The sequence below is a fragment of the Rattus rattus genome, chromosome 10, assembly GCF_011064425.1.
Source record: "Rattus rattus isolate New Zealand chromosome 10, Rrattus_CSIRO_v1, whole genome shotgun sequence".
NCBI classification, from domain to species: domain Eukaryota; kingdom Metazoa; phylum Chordata; class Mammalia; order Rodentia; family Muridae; genus Rattus; species Rattus rattus.
Window position 1 is genome coordinate 67,423,789 of NC_046163.1, and position 16,339 is coordinate 67,440,127.

The following is a 16,339-nucleotide window of genomic DNA, read 5'->3' on the forward strand; positions in this document are numbered from 1 at the left end:
TTTGATCAGCCTCTGGAAAAATCACCATCTCAACATCTCCCCCCACCCGTCTCTCTCTCTCTGGAGCAGAAGGGAAATGGAAGCTTTTCTCTGAGGCCAGAGCTGGACTAAGGGTTGTGTTTGGTGGACCACGGCAAGCAAGTACTGTGAGCTTTCCTGCTAATCTCCTTCCTTGGTTCATCAGGATGCATGGTTTCCCAGGGTGCAGGAGACTCTTCCATGGCTCCTGTCTAGTCACAAAGGGAATGGATGTGCAGACATCAGGGAGAGGGTGAAGGGGCTTGGTCAGGGTAGGGTGGGGTATGGTGGGGTGTGGACAGTTCCTGTCCCACAGATTTGCTGACATCATCTCCCTTCACATTTAGGGTGGTAAAGGCACAAGCAAGTTATATAACAATTATTATTGTTATTAGAGAAACAATAAGTAAGTGTATTTATGAATGGAAATATGTAAGATAATTTGAATTCACTTTAGGTGTCTTTGAAAAATAAATCTGTGATAGCCACTGTGTGTGGTCATTAAAATGGCTGGTCAGGAGATCAGGGAATTTAAATATTTTGATACAGATCTGAACATGGACCCCCTTCTCCTCTGGAGCTGGCAAGCTTTGGGTGTGGACTTGCAGAGAACTGGAGACGAGGCAGGGTTGTTAAAAGTCACCAGAGTTCCAGACTCTGCAATCAAAAGGAAAAGAGAAAGGGCCAGTCGTTAACATCTATGGTAAATATTTGGATATTTATTTATAATAAATTGCAACTTGCACCAATCATGTTGTGGAATAGCATATACAATAAAATATAATCCATAAAAAGGGAAATTTTACTGCCCCACACAAAGCAGAGCCACGATTATAGCAGACAGTCTATAAATACATACAATTTTTCTTTCCACAGCTGGGACTGAATGGAACCTGGGGCTTTGAACGCACTGCACAAATGCCATAGTTTTATATGTGTAAAGCTTGTGTATTTTTATACAAGGGCTCACCATGTATCTCAGGTTGTTCTGACCTCGCTATGCAGCTCAGACGGTCCTCCTGCCTCAGCTTTTTGAGGGCCGGGATAACAAGGATACAGAGCTACACTAGCAATATTTTTAACTTTGTAAGAACTTCATTCAAGTACCAGACATTTAAAAAAAAAAAGTTAAGTCTTCTCACTTCTCCCCTGGTGTGTGTTGAATTTATTGTGCTTCATTTACTAAATTACTTGAGGCTTACTCAGATCCTGTCTATAGCTTTTTCTGGTGATGGGGGGTTGAGAATCTTAATGAAGATACTCCCACCCATACCTTCCTCTGGAAGTTTTCTTTTTGTTCATTTACTCAGATGATAGCAAGCAGCCCCGCCGAACAGTCTGAGATCGTTAATTCAAGACGAGTGAGAAGTGGGAGTGGCCAGGGCAGAATGTTCCTCAAGATGGAGGATACAATGTATGGATCAATTTTCTCAAAGAAATGTATTTGTCAGGATGGCCACCCCTGATCCTAGAGAGCTGGTGCTATTTACAAAAGAGCAGTGAAGACAGGGTTGGGGTTGGGGTTGAAGCCCCACATCACAGCTATGATGTCTGTTTTTTCATTAGTAATGTGCACTAAGGAAAACAGTCAAAGTGCCCATCTTGATTCGAGATGGAAGGGTTGAAAAGGGAATGGCTACTTTAGATCCTGAGTCCCAAAACTACTGCTTAATGTCCTATCCAATCGACCCATGTTGTAATCTAACAAAGTTAGCCGACAAATTTTATGTGTTCCTTACACACTCTACCTCTCAGAGTCAGTTGCTATTTTTGCTTGTATTCTGCCTTTCCTTCCAAACTCAAGGGCACATTCCTTGGTTTGCCTCGTATGTAGTCTTAGCTCTCACTACACTCCTGTTGTAACGCTTACCTGAAGGGTTTAACATTACGTCAGGGAAGGAACCACAGCAACTAAGACAGACACATGCATGCAGGAACCCATACAGCGGTTGCCTATGACTCGGGAGTCCTGAGTTACAGAGAACACAGCCCAGTTCGTCCTGTCAAAAAACTACTAATTAGCCTAATAGCATCTAACAGCTGCCCCAGGAAAACAGGCCCCGGAAATGGTGACATTATTACAAAATCACATCCTTTATAATACTAATTAAACAAAAGTATTTAAAATTGCCCTCATGAAATGGATTTTTTAGGTCCACTCAAATCAAGAGCCAAATGTCACCTTCCAGAAATGAATTCTGAGGTGAGACCTTGGAACATTCAACAGAGGAGACGTCTCTATCTATTAAAAATAATCCTTTTGGTGGTATGTCAACTGAAACAAGCCCTAAAGTATTCATCCTGTAGGGATATTTAAATAATAGTATTTCAAAGGTGAAATCTAGATAGATTTTTTTTTTTAAATCTCAAACATGTTGGAATTTAGTTGGAGAAGATAAAAATGAAAGAGGGGACTCTTACAGAACTCAGCAGAAGAATCTTCTGGTAATTATACACATAAAAAATTATCTTGTTCTTAAGGAACCCTGGAAATATTAAACTCGATCTTTCCTACCAGTTTCCGAATCCTTCACCAGTCATCTCCCCTTTCTCCCTGAATCTTTCCCCAGAAATACTCCCACTACCCCAGTATCTCTTCCAGAAAGTTCTTTCACCTCCTGTTAACCTAAACCATGTCTGTCCTCTCTCATCCCCGGTTCTTCAAAACTGTTTACAAAACCAACTTTCATTACAATTTCTCCAACTGGTATTTCTAGCTTAATTCCATCCAATCCACATGGGCCACAACTTGCTCACCGGACACAATTATGACATAATTATCTGTTCTCCTCTGACAATATCTCTGTATTTACCTCCATTGTCATTAAATCTAAGCCAAAGTGACCATGTTCTACAGGGCTGTGACCTGCCTCCCCTCCCCTTGTCTGCTAGGATGTCCTGGTGCAATAGCGACCTGACCATGTCATCAGTGTACGTGGACAGGTCTGAGAACAAGACAAAGATGCTGCAGACTTTGCATGGCCACCCTCCCATCTTGAGACATGCTCCGCCAGTTCTCCACACGCCATCACTCCTCCTCAGCCAAGTGTCCTCTCACATGCTGCCTTGGAGAGAAGTTTTCAGGGTGTGACTATACAGAGGAAGTCACCTATCCATTCTATCTTTTCAGAGGAGTGTCTCATCTTCATGACATTAGCAGGTCACATCATCATCTCAGGCAGGGGGTAATATGCTGACTTGGAGCAGCTCTTCCCTGGTGTGACAGTCACAGGTCCAGTTTTGATGCTGGGCCATTATTCTCTGGGGTTAGAAGCAAAACTCAGAACTGCTCCATGAATGAGTGAATGAATGAAGAATGAGTGAATGAATGAGTGAGTGAATGAGTGAATGAAGAATGAGTGAATGAATGAGTGAATGAATGAGTGAGTGAATGAATGAGTGAGTGAATGAGTGAATAAATGAATGAGTGAGTGAATGAGTGAATGAATGAAGAATGAGTAAATGAATGAGTGAGTGAATGAGTGAATGAATGAATGAATGAATTATATGAATGAATGGATTGTATCTTCCTTCTTACTTTCTATGAGCAAACATCTTACCTTGAGTGCCTATTACAACTAATCTGCTATCTGAACATGATACATAAATGCACAAATGTTGTTGAACAAGAGTCTAGGAAGAAAATTCAGAATGTTCAGTGTGTCTCAAAATGTTCAGATAATTTAGATTCATAAAGTGATGATACAAATCGCTCCCTTCCTTTCTTGTTTGAATTATGTTTATACAAGATCAAAGGTCTGTGGCCTGTCATACTGCCCAGAATGTGCCCAGTCTCATATGAATGGTATTCTGAGCAACGAACCCATTGTACCTTTGACCTACACAATTTAATTTAATGGTGGACTGAAACACTTACCTCTAGCTTGTGCATGTGATGGCTTTTGCATAGAATGGGAGAGCACAAACGTAGCAGTCCCTGCCTGACCTTCGGAGAAACAGAACAAGCGTGTGCCCTAGGAGACCAGCACCAGCCCAGCAAAGCGGAAGGTTGGAATTGCACCCAGAGCTTTTACACTTCCATGTGAATTGCTACAGTTCACATGTGGGCTTTATTTTCTCTGCAAGAATGAGAATCTCCAAAACCAGGAGCAAAGTCAAGGCCATCTCAAGTGTCTATAAGGATACTCTGTGCCATTTTCCAAGCCTCTCTGGCTATTTTAAGGACAAGAAGACCTTTCTTTTGCTACCAATGGAAAACAAAAATAAAGAATATAGATGCTGGAGCATCTATAACTAAGGTTTTCTTTTCTTGGCTGCTTGAGGTATGGGCTGGAAAATCTATTTGGACATCCCAAACATACTGCTGCTGTGTTGGGAATACACACCAAAGACTCTTGGCATGGGAACTCTTAAGGTGTTGTTACAAGTCCAGAGGAGAAAGGGAGAGTGTCTGCACTCTGTGTCATTTCCAAGATATCTGACGAGGTGTACAGGGCTGCATTCTTACTTGTAAATCTCAGAATCCACTTCCTTGGGGTCAGATGAAGACCTGGTACCAAACCACACAACCTCCAAGGAGAGACGAGTTCACCGTCCATGACACCATGCTCTCAAATCACTCCTTGTAGCACCTCAATAAATGGGACAGGAAAGAAACTTTCATCTGCCAAAAGGAATATGGCCCCATCTTAGCAGTTATCAGTTACTGATGAACCCTTGGGTGTCCTCCATAAGAGGTTTAGCAAAATGGGGAGAACAGATGCATTGTTGGAGAAGTTAAAAAGAGTAGAAGCCATGTTGGGACCTTAAAACCAGACAGCATGAGAATCGAAGATGCTTTACCCTGCAATGTGTGACAACACAATCCATGTGGTCATGAGGGAGTAGGGCATCTAGTGAAGCTTCAAATGTCTGTCTAGTTCCCATGGCTTCACCTCTCTGCCATGTTGCCAGAGACCATTCCATGCATTCCAGTTACATAAGCGTCTAGTAAATTCTAGAATTTACTAGGCTCCTTAGATGCACCTAAAAAATAAGAAATACAAATTTTTGCACAACATAAATACTAGCTTCACTTTCAACCTATACAGATTGGGAGCTAGAACTGTTCACCTTATAGCACAGAAAATTATAAGGATATCTGATTTTCCTGAGAAAACTTAAAGCAAAACCCAGTGAAATCACAAACGCATCAAACACCTGGAAGTCGAACTAGTCACAGGGTGATTGACAGTTCTGCATGAAAAGGCTCATCCATCAGCTGAGGGAATGACAAGAGAGGGTGGACTGGCCCAAGGAGAGCAATCAGGCTGCAAAGTATGAGTGACCACAGCATCAGCCTGCTGTCGGATAAGTGATTGCATCTAACGAGTATGTGCGAATTAGAAAAGGGAAAACCAAACCAAACAAACAAAAACACAGGGAGACATACTAAAGAGAAATCACAAACATGTAATGGAAGGGAGAGGTGTGTGTCCAAATGTCTGTTTGTGAAATTTTCAATTAAAACCGAGAAGAGAAACATCAAAGACACCCCCTGTGATCTCTAAAATGGTGAAATGCCCAAAGTTACATTGAATCTTTAAAAATCTCACAAGCCAAGGGAGAGATGAATGGGACTGACAGTAGAGGCTCTTTCTGCTTGGATGAAATCTGGTAGATCTGAGAGGCGGTGAGCCAAGCTACCGCACCGAACCATCGTTTGAGCAACTTAGAAGGAAGATCTAGACTCCACGGATCTGCCTGATGACAAGTGCTCAACGATTACCAATACATAGTGCACAAGACAAGACTGGAGAGGGGAAGGAAAACAGTTTGTTTTGGAAAAGGAAAAAAGAAAAGCTGGAGAGGCAGCCCAGTGGGTAAAGGTCACAAGCCGGATGGCCTGAGTTTCATCATGGTAGACACAGGGTAGAAGGAGAGGACAGGCTCCCACAAGGTGTGCTCTGACCGCCACACATGCATGTGCCATGGCATGGACAGACAGACATACACACACATACACACACACACACACACACGCACATGCACAGTGGAGAAGAAAAGGAGGAAAGGAAATAAGAAACCTCTCTTGGACCTACACTCACTTTGGCTTCCTCCTCTTTGGGAATCCCACCCACAGCTCTAAGCAGCACTGAGCCAAGTTTGAACTGAATAGAATACGGCCCTTAAAAGGACAGCTAAAATAATCAAGAGACACCACAACAGCCCAGGACAGAGCAGAAGGACCTGTAAGATACAACTCTCACAGAGCCATTGGCAACCTCATGAGGTAGAGCAGAGGACCCCAGAGGGAGGGCCAAACGAAGCTGTCCGCCACTCCCCAGAAGGTTCCTTTGTGTCGACCATCACAGGTTCAGCTCCTCTTGATAGCGCTTATGCAAATGAGTCAGTTGTTCCCAACAGCCACGGGAAATTTAAAGTTACTTCACCTGTCCCAAATTCTATACCTCATTTTAAAATCAGACAGGAACCCCGCTATCCCAATTACATTCACATAAAGAATCAGTATTTTCACAGAATTTAAGTTCATGTGACACAATCTGTAAGGTTAACATGGTCAAAAATGAACACAAGGCTAGTGTTGGTCTTAAATCCATTCAGTCATGAAACCAGAACAAAGAGTTCAGCAAGGCACCAGAAACAAAATATATATATAATTTCAGATGCTACCAACACGTGTTCACACACTTACACACAGGAATGTACACACAGGCAGACACCAACATACACACACACACTTACAGATTAAAAAAACACAAAGAGGGGTAAGCAAAAGCTACCCATCAACAAATTAGCTGTTTACACGTTGAAAGAGACAGAGAGGGGTGGGGGAGAGGGGGAAGGGGAAGGAGAAAGGACGCAGCCAAAACTCCTAACAAGAGCAAACAGCCAGTGGCTGTCAGTGTCTGAACCCTTAGCTGTGCGGAACGTGTGAAGTTACCTCCCAGTCTTTCCATGCACATCTCCCTAGAGATTGCGTCTCCAGTCTGTGCATGGATGTGTAACAGGTCAACCCCATCACTCTCCATGAGCTAAGGTAACTAATTCTTAGTCTGGAATGGAATGACCACTGCTTCGCCCTCATGGCACCGGGCAAGGCAAACCAAAGGGAGTGTTTCAGACTAGGGAGGGAGCTTCCCCTTTGAAGGCACTCTATATCCCTGCTTCAGTTTGTCCGGATGCTAAAACAGGTCCTGAGAAATGCGTTGTGCACGTTTATGACCATGCTACCTCTTAAAGCATGTGACTCTAGGAGCTGAGGAGATGGCTCAGTTGGTAAAATGTTTGTCTTGGAACCATGAGGACCTAAGTCTAGTCACCAGCACACATCAAAAAAGCCAGGAGTCTCATGTGCTTGTGATTTCAGTGCTGCAGGGGCAGGGGGCAGAGAGAGGCAGAGAGAGGCAGAGAGAGAGGCAGAGAGAGGCAGAGAGAGGCAGAGAGAGGCAGAGAGAGGCAGAGAGAGAGGCAGAGAGAGGCAGAGAGAGGCAGAAAGGCAGAGGCAGAGGGATTCCCAGGGGTTGCTGGCCAGCCAGGCTGCCCTATGTGAAGAACTCCAGGCCAGTGAGTGGCCCTGTTTCAAAACCACAAGGCAGACAGTTCCTTAGGAATTACACCCAAAGTTCTGTGTCCACATGCGTGACACACGCCAGTGAAATAGCTCCCACCCTCAGGCTCCTTAGAGCCTCTCTGCCAGAAGCGGCTGCTGAGTGACACCCAGCAGACTGTCCACCTTGCTGCCTGGGGAGGGGAACCTGGGAATTGGTCACCCTCAGTTTCAAGTCAAGCAGTTCAAAACTCCTCACAGTGTGATGAATAAAACCAAGACTCAAAAACTGGGCAAGCGGCTCAGAAGTAAAGCCCTCGTTCACCATGTGTCAAAGTCTGACACACCAAGCCCAAAACTAGATGAATGAAAGTCGGGCTTACAATATCCCACAATCATCCCCATGATGATGGAAGAAAAGAAATACTAAATGGGAAAATGGCGTGCGTGCATCTGTATAGAGCCAGGAACACGGTCACAGAGCATGTATACACACAGAGCTGTGGCGCTCCCATTGTGTTTCTGTGCAGAAACAGGTCATGGCCAACCCTGCAGCTATTTCTAATATTTTGTTTTGATAACTTGCCCGACTTTTGCACAAGAACTCATATTACTCTGTGAACGTTGGAGAGCACAGTGAAAAAGTCCTTTAATCACAGTTGAGATGTTGACCTCCCTGTCTTTGAAGCTCTTTCTACCAAATAAGAATCCACCATCTCCCCGGACCTCTCCTTTGGCTCTGCCTCCACATGCCCAGGACCCCACCATGACAAGCTTTCTGGGAACACCCTGTGCCCTTCTGTATCCTGACTTCTTGCCCTATTCCATGAGTTTACCTTCAGACCTGTGTGCCTGCTGTGTTCCCCCACTACCACACCACTCTTTGTGGGGACAGCAGGGAGTGCCCAGCTGCCTTGTAGTGTGTCCTGTGTTTACAGTCCCCCAGGGACCTGACATAAAGAGCCCATGTTCTAAATGCACAGCTCACAAACTTTTGTTCTGTAGGATTACATACGAGACCCGGGACTTGGAGAAGGAGCACCCGAGTCTCTAGAAGGGAAAACTCAATGCATCCTATCAATATCTCCAGATGAAAGGGGCTGAGGGGCCAACATTAAATACTCTGTACCTTAGTTTGCATATCTGAAATGGAAGGACAATGGTGAGAAGCTTCCTGTTTGGTAGACAAACAGGAGAATATACTTGAAACTATGTCTGAAAAGATTCAATCTTGGGATGAACATTTGTTGTTGAGTCAGTGATGGTTTGGACTTGGTTCCCTTCCCTCTGCACCCAGGAGTCCTTGTATTAGAGGTAAGTCTTAACTGTTGAGATGGTAGAGGAGCAGTGGATAGCCCCTGGGGCTGAGGGTACTGCCTCTGGGAGAGACTGAGTTCACAAAAGTCATGTAAACCTAACCCTTCCTAAGTCTCTGGCTTTCTTCTTCTACCTCAGAGTCACCTTCCCTCCCTCACTCACTCCCTCTCTCCCTCCCCTCTTCCTTCCTCTCCCTCTCCCTTCCTCCCTGCCTCTCTCCCTCCCCCCCTATCCCTCCCTCCTCTCCCTCTCTGTCCCTATCCCTCCCTCCCTCCCCCTTCTGCCCCATCCCTCCCTCTGCCCCCATACTTCCTTCCTTCCCCCTCCCCCATTCCTCCCTCCATCCCCCTCTTGCATACACAAGCCTATTGCTGCTCTTTGCTACAGTGCAAGGCAACTGGGAAGGGCCTCACCAAAACTGAGATGATGCCCCAAAGCTCCTCTGACCTCCAGATCTCTCTGAAGCTCAGCCTCTGTGGATGACTCCTAGGTGACCCGCAGTGACAGGTAATTCTTGGACAACACAAGCAGCAGACACTCCAGCTTTGCTGAGTAGGAGGTTAGCTCCAGGACAGGACACAGAAAATCTGATTTGGGGGGGGGCAGTTAACCTCTTTCAGAAAAACATTGTCTCCGTTTTACAAGTCAGAGTTACAATGTGCATGACTGTAGATGAGGGAGTTACCAATAATGTACTTCATGTAGTGTTCAGGGCTTCAATCAATATCAGGACCGAAAGCAACTTAGAGAAGAAAAGGTTTCCTTTAGCTTCCAACTTCCAGTCTACCCTGAAGGAGAAGTGAGGGCTGGAACTTGGGGAGGAACTGGGGCACAAATTGAAGCAGAGCCATGGAGGGATGCTGCTTACTGACTTGCTCTCCAAGGTTTGCTCAGCTCTCTTTCCTATACCATGCATGGTTATCTTCCCAGGGTGGTATTACCACAGTGGGCTGGCCCTCCACACCAGCTACTAATTAAGGAAATGTACCACAGACTTGACTAAAGGTCAGACAGACAGACACATATTCTCAATTGAGGTTCCCTCTTCCCAGATGACCTGAGCTTGTGTCAAGCTGACAAAAATATGACCAGGACAAGTGTAGAATGGCATGCAACTAGATGAGAGAATCCACACCTAGAAGGCACAACTGTAAATCCTAGGTTCCTTATCATCATTATCAGGAAAGATCCAGACTGGGCAGCCCTCACTGAACATGTCTAGCTGAGCTTCCCAAGCGTCTGACTTAAGGTCAATCAAAACTATTTTAACATATGTTCTAATATACATGCATAAGAATTCCTCTTAAATAACTATTCCATCAATCAAATTACTTCCCACAATATTATTTTATGACAGTCTTCTTTTAACCACATATGTTTCCGTGATGTTTTATCCATGTCTAACACCCATACAAGATGTTTCTAACTCCTCAACATTATTATCTAAGTAACCATCATATTATATTCTGTAAGGTAAAATCATTTTCTGACAAACTACTTCTAAGTTGGATAATAAAAACTTAAGTACTATTTGAGAAAAAAGACAGAAATATCTCAATAATTCTTTGATACTCAAGAAAAGAATTACTTATGTTTTATTCTTTTCATCTTGGAAGTTGAGGCAACATGAATATATGGATTCGAGGTGAATGCAAGAAGGGGTTTTCCATTTAGAACAGATAACATAATAGAGTCCCTAGGAAAAAGGGAACTGGAGGTTATCTTTAGGAGTCCATGTCCCCATTTAGTGGTTCTACTGCCCCTCTTTGAAACACAGATACTCAGGGGGCAGCTGGTTGACCATACAAGCCCACCTTAACTCCTAGGTTCCCTGCTCCCAGGGAGACTTGCACATGACAGAACTTGGATACACTTTTCCAGAAGTCAAGTCAATGAACAGAATGTACTCCCAGGGGGGTTGCAGATACTCTGTAGAATACGTTTTATGTCACTGAAACCTACGCTTTAGTCCAAAAACGTTAAACAAACTGAATAAAACCGTCAGTAAGAAAAGAGAACACATTCATACAGTTTTCGGAACAGTGTGCTATTTTGCCCCGAGGTAAGCAATAGAAAGATGTCTATTGTAAGGATGAATCCAAGTAGGTCCTGTACCAGGCTATGCACAGATGCTGGATGGATAGTCACAAAGCCACTGTGAGTGTCATTCATTGGCATAACTTTCTGGTACATCGAACTAGCTCTTCATCTGCTTTTCACATACCTAGCCAACCCCAGTTAGGAGCCAAAGCAAAGTAGCTCCCCTACTCACATACATCCCAAGCTCCCTTGCTCAGACCAGAGGTTGCAGATACAGATCCCTAAAATAAAGACAGGTCCTTGCAATCTCTTGTTGCAGAGCACTGGTTCTTTCGCTCTGTGGATCTCAGTCCTTAACAAGCTACGGCTCTTAGAGCACTTGCCTCACACTGCATCTGTCCATCTCAGCCTCTGCTTATTCTCTGAGAGGTCTCCTCTAGCACTCGGGGTTAAATCCTTTCTGTATGATGACTTGCAAATGTTCTCCTTCAAACCATTCCCTTCTCCACACTTCCAGATCATGTTTCCAACCTCCTCGTTTACATCCTTATGTGGTCATTCTAATGAGCATCTCTAATTTACCGTGGCCACACTGACCTGTGATCATCCGGGGCTCAGTTGCTAAAGATCCACTGAACCTTTGTTCAGAGAACAAGCTCTCCAAGAGCTGACCTTTATAGTGGTCTAGCCTCATTTCTGTTGCTGGGATAAAACAACCAGACATAACAACATGGGAAGCAGGCCTGAGAGATGACTTAACCATTAAGAGCATTTACTACTCTTGCAGAAGACCCAGGTTCAGTTCCCAGCACCCATATGACAGCTCACAACCATCTCCAGTTTCATGGTCTCTGACACCTTCTTCTGGCCTCCATGGACACTGTAAACACACTATCTACATACATACATGCAAGCAAAACATTCATATATAAAATAAAATAAATGAATAACTTAGAGGACAGATATTTCTATTCAGTTTACAATTAATTCCAGGTTACAGTCCCTCATTATAGGAAACTCTCATTAACAAGACGGTTGAAATATTTAGTTACATCCACAATCAAGAACTGAGAGGAAAAATTACTACATGCCTAGTGCTTAGCTTAATTTATCTACTCACATAGCTCAAGACTCCCTGCCTAGAGAATGTGACCACCCATGGTGGGCTAGGTCTTCCTAGTGCAGTCAAGGCCACTGAGACAGTCACCAACAGACAAGCCCCCAGGCCAACCCAATGTAGACAATCTTTCCTGGAGGCCATCTTCCTGAGCGATTCTCTGTGGGGTCAAGTTGACAATGTAAAGTCACCAGCCAAGTAGCCATGCCGTGAGAACTTCCAGGAAGGTCTGCATTGCCTCCACATCTTGGCTAACAGAAATGCACTTGGTTTCAGTGAGACTCCCAAAGGCCTCTGCCTATCCGGTTGGTGTTATGAAGAAAATGTGCGCCGCTGTGGTGTGTGCAGGACCCTGGCTGACAAGCATGTTCCTGTGCACATCAGTGATCAGGATCCACGACATGATTGTCCTCTATCAGTCCTTAACAGGAGGATAACCAGATCGGGCAGCCAGCCTCTGCACGATGTGGGGTCTTGTTTGTATTTGAGTGCTACACTGTGTTACATTGTTTCCTACAAGAAGCTGGTTCTGTAAACATTGTAACCTGGGGCCTCTGAAAGCTTCAATAGTTGAACCTGTCTGACACCATCAGAATAAGATCCCCTATCCCTGCACTTCCTGCTCTCTTCCCATTTGAAGGAAAGGTAGCCACCATCTTTAAATTCCACGGGACAAAATCTTAGCCAGGGTATGGCTTACTCCTCTCCATTACATGGCTTAACTGGTCCCTGGAAGGTCCATCTCACTCTCCTTCCAATTCTACCTGGAATCGAACCGTATCTGCAGATTCCCATTACGATGACCTTAGGTTAAGGTCCCTCCTCTGCCACCAAGGTTATTCTTCCCCTGACCTTGCAGAAGTGCTTAAGCAAAGGAGGCAGGGTATACAGTTGAAACACAAGCCAGAGCAAACAAACTCACAGAGCAGATCACATTTTTACTTCACAAAGCTGGACGTGGCATGGTCCCTGTGAAATTTAGTTTTAATGGTCAACTTCACACAACAGAGAATCACCTGGAAAGAGAGTCTCAGTAAGAGACTATCAAGATTGAATTAGCCATCTCTTTGGGAGACCGGGTAGATCCTAGTACCTTTCAGACACCGCCAAGCCCCCAGCAGGACTTGCCTACTCAGATGGGCAGATCTAGAAACCCCCAGCCTCCTGGGGAACAATGGGGCCTGGTCAATGCTGCAGAACCTGTTCATGGCCCTGTGCCTTTTGTATAAATAGTTCTTCTACTAAAGCATGTTTGCCTGTTAATGCTCTGACGTCCTTTTCTTCCCCCTCACCCACCCTCTCGTTACCTCTTGCATGTCTCTCCAACCACCATTAAGTGATTAATATCTTTCTTAGAATTCCAATATTGAGCACTCCTAGCTCCAATCCACAAGCATGTCTAATGTAACTATATTTAAAGGGATCCTCCCTGCTTGACTGTTGGAGGGGGTACCTTAAAAGAAGCCATGGTTTTCTTCCATCATTTAATTTGGCTAAATACTAGCAGAGAAGTCAACCCACTGGAGATCCTCAATAAATACCCAAGAAAGAACCAGACAGAGAGGAAGGAATTATACAAGCATAATGCAGTACTGTCCCCATGAAGATACCAAGTATATATCTGAGGTCCCAAATACCACTGTACAAACGTGACCGAGTCTACACTCCTAACAAGGAAGACTAGCTTCCCTACCTAGATCACAGGGAGTGGGGCTTCGACTAGAAGCCAAGGGACAAACACCTGATATGACATCCTTTTTACTGATAGGTCATAGGTCACAGATTTTGCCACATGTTTTAAATCCCTCAGTTGATTAATCAAACTTGGGAATAGCTAGACTGAAGTTGTGCTGTGTCTAATAACCATGCTCCTACTGGTCTATGGCATTCTGACAGGACACTGACAAGAGTTCTGTTCCCTGGGAAGAACATTGAGATGTAGACAATGGACTCACCAGGTTAGAAACACAGACATGCAGTATACACCACTGTGTTACAGAGATGATAATTTCACATTTATTATTATTACACACTATAATGCTCAGATTATCTGAGCACTTCCTAGAAGAGGTTTATTAAGGGGTTTTAAAAATTAGTAAACACAGGAAGCAAGTGCACGTGCTCAAGAGGCTACCCACTTGGGCTTCACTTAACAGCTCTACCAATTAACTCTCCTGCCTCCGTTTCTACAGAAGTTGTTTATAGATGACTAGGTTACGCAGGAGAATTTCACGAGCTAATGCATGTTGAATTCTGTCTGTTGATGGTATTGATGAGTCTAAAGTTCATGACTGCTTCCTGTGTGTGTCTGCAGTGACACCACATTAACTGAAGTGCCATAGAAACACCTGTGCTGTTCTCAAATCCCGGCCCAGAACAAGTCTTTGTCAGGGGACTCCGTGTCTCTGCCTCACTTCTACTGACCTTGTTGAAAGGTGGGGGTGCTTGACTGAACACATCATTATAAAATTAATGGGAGTCACACAGATCTAACACAGAAGCATTAGAGGCCATCACCTGCCTTGTGGTTCCTCGGTTTCCCTCATGCCACCCTGATAAACACAGCATGGACCCAGGTGACCAGTAATCATAATGATCTGGGGCCCAGGAGCATAGCATTGTATCTGACACTGTCCTACTGTCAGACCGCCTCCTTCTCACAAACAGCAGGACGGAGCCACCACCCACTCCCACTCTGTCTGCCTCCCACACTGTAATCAGATAAAGCTCCCTAGAGAGCAGAGCCTCTTAGCACCGATGCCAGATCAGATTCTGCAGACTGGAACCTCACCCTGATGATGTCATCAGGGGAATCACCCAGACTTGCCCTGTGACTTCCCAAGTCCTGATGCTGTGACAACACCATCCAGTAGACCTTCTTGTTTTAAGGGTTAAAGAAGTGGGGATATAAGAGTAAGAGAAACACCAGACACTGGGGATGTAGGGGTGGAATGCTATTCACAAAAATGATCGTAGGTTCACTGGCCTTTCACTCTTCTTGATCCCCGAAATCTGAGCATTAGATTCTTATACCAAAAATATACATATTCAAAGGAGAAAATGTACTAAAACAATTGAGTTATAAAGATAAGGGCATGAGAAATAATAGGCAACTTCTACACTGAGATTGAACACAAAACTATGTTTAAAGAGCAAAGACAATCAATCAGTTGTGCTTATCAATAAAGCTAAAATGGATGGAGCGAGCAGAGAGAGAAGAAGGGGTGGGGAAGTAGCTCTGTCTATTCCAAAAACAATGTGTATAAAAATTAGACTCCGACCCTATCTGCTGCGACCTTCAAGTTATTTTCAGAGTTCTAAGTAGAGTCCGACGGTGAGCTCATTCTCAAATTCACACTAAGGTTCCTCCAGCAACCTGTACGATTCTCTTCTTTTCCCTGCCTAAGACCAATCACACTTCATGGCAGCTATGGGGTTGCAGTTTCAACGATCAACAGCCACAGCTCAATAAAGGGATGTTGGGGGAAACCCGATGCTTTTCCTGCCCCTCACTACCTTAGGGGGGCTAGCATTGACTCCCATCGCACCTACTGGATAGGAAGTCTCCTGCCAGAGAGATCACTTAGGGCTTACAGGGAAAAGGTGTTTATTCGTAAAGATTCGGTTAAGTGCTCACACACCCTATCTGATCCCAGAGCCAAGGCTTTGAACATCACCTCAAGCTGCCTCCACAGAGATGGCCAGAAGCTGTGCTTCTAAAACAGAAGTAAGTGGTAAGCCTTCAAGACTTGCCATATCCCGTAGGTGGTCTTATGTGGTACAAGGAAAGAATGAAATGAAGATGTGCTTACAAGGGAAGGGCAGCCGAGCTGGCTGTTGATATAGAATGCGACGCCATTGTCTAAAAGGAACAGAGAACCGGGTGTGTGCGTACACGCAGAACATTTTCAAATTTTAAGACTGCGTCAGGTCAAAACTGAAACAAAAATGAACAAAATTTAAGTTCAATGAGTGAGACACAGAAACGCCTAAAGGTGGCAAGACCCCGGTTGGGGATCAGGACCAGGTAACACCAGCTGCCAGTCACGGGTCACATGTAACTGGGAAGAAGAGGCGTAGCTGTCCCAAGAGGAAACCAGAGTGAAGGTCTTACAAAAACATGGGATTAAATCCAATAATAAATCTTTAAATGTATTATCCCAACTCATTCAAATGATTAAAAAAAAAAACACCCAGACACTAAACAGGGAAAAGCATATCCTGATAACTCTTACATCGCTTTCACTCCAATTTGAATTAAACCAAGCAAGAGAAAGGAAGCTGTCTAGGAAAGTCAATGTCTACACATGAAGAATGTTTTCAGCAACCAACAAATC

General features: G+C 44.4%; 1 protein-coding gene across 1 annotated transcript in view; it reads right to left on the minus strand.

The window, feature by feature from the left end:
- The window catches only part of Kcnk2 (potassium two pore domain channel subfamily K member 2), a 133,930-nt gene that overhangs the window by 112,971 nt on the left and 4,620 nt on the right, over positions 1 to 16,339 (minus strand). The gene's annotated exons all lie outside the window — the stretch shown is intronic.